The sequence below is a fragment of the Sinocyclocheilus rhinocerous genome, unplaced genomic scaffold (genome assembly GCF_001515625.1).
Source record: "Sinocyclocheilus rhinocerous isolate Xijiao unplaced genomic scaffold, SAMN03320098_v1.1 scaffold1198, whole genome shotgun sequence".
NCBI lineage: Eukaryota > Metazoa > Chordata > Actinopteri > Cypriniformes > Cyprinidae > Sinocyclocheilus > Sinocyclocheilus rhinocerous.
This window is the reverse complement of record NW_015649585.1, coordinates 1,067,308-1,072,488: the sequence shown is the minus strand read 5'-3', so window position 1 is coordinate 1,072,488 and position 5,181 is coordinate 1,067,308. Positions and strand designations below refer to the sequence as shown.

The 5,181-nt window shown below is 36.3% G+C and overlaps 1 protein-coding gene across 1 annotated transcript in view; it reads left to right on the top strand.

Moving 5' to 3' along the window:
- The first annotated feature begins 2,478 nt into the window (after positions 1 to 2,478).
- Positions 2,479 to 5,181, top strand: part of lgi3 (leucine-rich repeat LGI family, member 3) — a 17,521-nt gene continuing 14,818 nt past the window's right edge. Inside the window, exon 1 of the mRNA XM_016515708.1 lies at positions 2,479 to 2,556. The gene's annotated coding sequence lies outside the window, so the exon portion shown is untranslated. The remainder of the gene's footprint in view (positions 2,557 to 5,181) is intronic.

The following is a 5,181-nucleotide window of genomic DNA, read 5'->3' as shown; positions in this document are numbered from 1 at the left end:
AGACAGACAGACAGACAGACAGACAGACAGGCAGGCAGGCAGGAAGACAGAGATAGATAGATAGATAGATAGATAGATAGATACTCAGACAGACAGACAGACAGAGAGATAGATAAACAGACAGACAGAGATAGATAGATAGACAGATAGACAGATAGATAGATAGATTGATAGATACTCAGACAGACAGATAGATGGATGGATGGATGGATGGATGGATGGATGGACGGACGGATGGACGGACGGACGGACGGACAGACAGATATATAGACAGACAGGCAGGCAGGTAGGCAGGCAGGCAGGAAGACATAGATAGATAGATAGACACTCAGACAGATAGATAGATAGATAGATAAACACTCAGACAGACAGATAGATAGATAGATAGACAGACAGATAGACAGACAGACAGACAGACAGATAGTTTGATAGATAGATAGATAGATAGATACTCAGACAGACAGACAGACAGACAGATAGATAGATAGATAGATAGATAGATAGATAGACAGACAGACAGACAGACAGAGATAGATAGATAGATAGATAGATAGATAGACAGACAGACAGACAGACAGAGATAGATAGATAGATAGATAGATAGATAGACAGACAGACAGACAGACAGAGATAGATAGATAGATAGATAGATAGATAGACAGACAGACAGACAGACAGAGATAGATAGATAGATAGATAGATAGATAGACAGACAGACAGACAGACAGAGATAGATAGATAGATAGATAGATAGATAGACAGACAGACAGACAGACAGAGATAGATAGATAGATAGATAGATAGATAGACAGACAGACAGACAGACAGAGATAGATAGATAGATAGATAGATAGATAGACAGACAGACAGACAGACAGAGATAGATAGATAGATAGATAGATAGATAGACAGACAGACAGACAGACAGAGATAGATAGATAGATAGATAGATAGATAGACAGACAGACAGACAGACAGAGATAGATAGATAGATAGATAGATAGATAGACAGACAGACAGACAGACAGAGATAGATAGATAGATAGATAGATAGATAGACAGACAGACAGACAGACAGAGATAGATAGATAGATAGATAGATAGATAGACAGACAGACAGACAGACAGAGATAGATAGATAGATAGATAGATAGATAGACAGACAGACAGACAGACAGAGATAGATAGATAGATAGATAGATAGATAGACAGACAGACAGACAGACAGAGATAGATAGATAGATAGATAGATAGATAGACAGACAGACAGACAGACAGAGATAGATAGATAGATAGATAGATAGATAGACAGACAGACAGACAGACAGAGATAGATAGATAGATAGATAGATAGATAGACAGACAGACAGACAGACAGAGATAGATAGATAGATAGATAGATAGATAGACAGACAGACAGACAGACAGAGATAGATAGATAGATAGATAGATAGATAGACAGACAGACAGACAGACAGAGATAGATAGATAGATAGATAGATAGATAGACAGACAGACAGACAGACAGAGATAGATAGATAGATAGATAGATAGATAGACAGACAGACAGACAGACAGAGATAGATAGATAGATAGATAGATAGATAGACAGACAGACAGACAGACAGAGATAGATAGATAGATAGATAGATAGATAGACAGACAGACAGACAGACAGAGATAGATAGATAGATAGATAGATAGATAGACAGACAGACAGACAGACAGAGATAGATAGATAGATAGATAGATAGATAGACAGACAGACAGACAGACAGAGATAGATAGATAGATAGATAGATAGATAGACAGACAGACAGACAGACAGAGATAGATAGATAGATAGATAGATAGATAGACAGACAGACAGACAGACAGAGATAGATAGATAGATAGATAGATAGATAGACAGACAGACAGACAGACAGACAGATAGATAGATAGACAGACAGGCAGATAGCCAGGCAGGCAGACAGACAGACCGACAGACAGACAGGCAGGCAGGCTGGCAGGCTGGCAGGCAGACAGACAGACAGACAGACAGACAGACAGAGATAGATAGATAGATAGATAGATAGATAGATCGAATCTGGCATTTTTATCCTGTACTGTTTGAACCAGTGCAAAAATTTGAAAAGAAGACCATAAAATCTTTGGCTCCAGAATTATTGCGGAAGAGCAGATATGGTGAAATGAAGGCCCTGCTCCAGAAGCACAGCTGGTAATGCTATGCCTGTGGGAAAACTGCTGACGGTGCAGTGTGAGAAAGAGAGGACCATAAAACACGTGTTTGACTCTCTGCCCAAGGGCCACATAAGTGACCTGGTATCTCCACATCTCACCCTGGGCTTCTCGGAAGTGAGAGCATGACTCACAGAAAGCCTGTGGTCTGTGTACCTGTGACGTGGACTAGCTGAGTGGTGTCAGCTGGTGACAGCCGTGCCTGCCGCTGCAGTGCCACCCTGCCAAGAACACAGTGACCACGAGAGCAGGAAGTGGAGGGGGAAAAGAAAAAGAAGCCAGTTCTTCATTCAGAGGAACTCTCAACTGTTGAAGGTAATGCTCTAGTGCCCTCTTGTGTTCATCTATCATAATAATCACTCCGAGCACTTTAGATCACTCGAGCATGTTTGATTTCATATCTTGAAAAGAGTGCCACTTTATACTAGTCTGATTTAAATGTATTAAAGACGCTCGTATACTTAAATGAACAATTATATTTGACTAAATGAATATGTGTACATATTCTTGTTTATTAAGGCAAGCTTCCCTATTATTATCGTTCATACTCTTCAAAGATACATTAGAATGCATGCAGAAATTTGATATTTTCTACAGATGTGACTGGATTGCAGATGTGAACTGCAAGTTTTACTGTTCAATGTTGCATTTGAAATGAGGTCAGTAGCTTTACTCAGTTTCTGCAGTATCGCATGTCCTGATATAACTTCTCTTCTCTTCTCTTCTCTTCTTTTCCTACTGTAAAAGCCATAGCTATTAAATATTTACAGTAGATAATACATTTGGAATATATTATATTATTATGTTAAATGAACAATATTTATATTAAGATATTGTGTGTGTGTGCGTGCGTGCGTGCGTGCGTGTGTGTGTGTACTATAAATAATAATAGTAAATATTACCAATTTCATTTTCTGTTTTTAATAATAATATTTAAAAATGTGGTGTCTGATGCTGCTTCTCCACATAAATTGAAGTCTCATTCATGTCTGTAGAACAAACTGTACAGAATGAGTTGCATATCAAAGGCGTAAAAATTCATAGGACTAATGTTATAGTGATGCCTCTTTTTCTTAAAGGAATAGTTCACCCTAAAATGAAAATCTGTCAACAGTTACTTAATGAATGCGACTGGGCTTAAATAAATCGATCAATGTTTATAAGTGACTAAAAGACTTAAAAATAAATCTGTTCATTAAGCGATCATTGATAAAACTGCTGTATTAAATACTTTTTTGAATTTTTCGCAGTGTCTTTATAAAATGTTTTAGGGGAATGGACTTTATTCATGTTTTCATAATGTTAATCTTAAAAATCTTAATTTGTGTTTCAATAATGAACTACGGTTTTATGGGTTTGGAATAACATGAGAGTGATTAAATGATGACGGAATTTTCATTTTTGTGTGAACTATCCGTTTAACAGCCTATGTGTCTAAAACAGAACTAATATGAACTAATAATGAACTACGGTTTTATGGGTTTGGAATAACATGAGAGTGATTAAATGATGACAGAATTTTCATTTTTGTGTGAACTATCCCTTTAACAGCCTATGTGTCTAGAACAGTGAGTCCAAACTCTAGCACACTGCACTTTTCAATCCATTCAGCTTCATTCATATGGATGCACATGCTGGAGACAGCAACACAAGCTCATGCAATGATGTTTTGCTTTTCGCTGCGTTCCAAAGATCAAGTGTGAAGTTGTGAACTAACGTGAAAACGTGTGACCAATAAAAGACTGATACGTCACCGTGCAACCTCGTATCTGAAACACAAACTTTAAAGCCACTATTTTTGTAGGAATGTGGAGTTGATTATATACTTTCACATTTTGGATTTTTTAAAAATTTGTTATATGTTGAATTAATGTTATTAAATAAGGCGCTACAGAGCTGACATCAGATAATATCATAAAAGTCTAGGCTGACTGCCCTCTAACACTGTACATGTTGTTTATCAACCACACCTGATTCAAACCATAAGCTCAGTAGTTGAGTCCAAGGCCTGATAAAAGTGGCCTAACTACAGAGCTGACATCAGATAATATCATAAAAGTCTAGGCTGACTGCCCTCTAACACTGTACATGTTGTATATCAGACACACCTGATTCAAACCATAAGCTCAGTAGTTGAGTCCAAGGCCTGATAAAAGTGTCCGATAAGGGGAAAATCCAAAATGTGTAGCCTATTGTTGGTGGGCCCAGAACTTTTTTGTCAGCTGTACCCCTTATATGCAAAATATTTACCCATCCTTTTAGGTTTACAGGTATATTTCAAAAACGTATTGACACATTTCTCTGATGTTGGTTAATAATTACATGAAATGCAAGTAAATAGATAAAATATTTATGTTTTTTTATGTTTTATTTATTTTTTTATTTTTTGTAAGTGTTTTAATGTTACTTTGTAGCTGGACATGAAAGTGGAAACAAACTTTTTTTAGTTGTGATAGTTTCTCAGTTCACATTACATTAATACTGATGTTTTAGGAACTCAATAATAATAATACGTATTATTATTATTGAGTTCCTAAAACATCAGTATTAATGTAATGTGAACTGAGAAACTATCACAACTAAAAAAAGTTTGTTTCCACTTTCATGTCCAGCTACAAAGTAGCATTAAAACACTTACAAAAAATAAAAAAATAAAAAATAAAAAATAAAAAAACATAAATATTTTATCTATTTACTTGCATTTCATGTAATTATTAACCAACATCAGAGAAATGTGAACATGCAAATGTGTCAATACGTTTTTGAAATATACCTGTAAACCTAAAAGGATGGGTAAATATTTTGCATATAAGGGGTACAGCTGACAAAAAAGTTCTGGGCCCACCAACAATAGGCTACACATTTTGGATTTTCCCCTTATCGGACACTTTTATCAGGCCTTGGACTCAACTACTGAGCTTATGGTTTGAATCAGGTGTG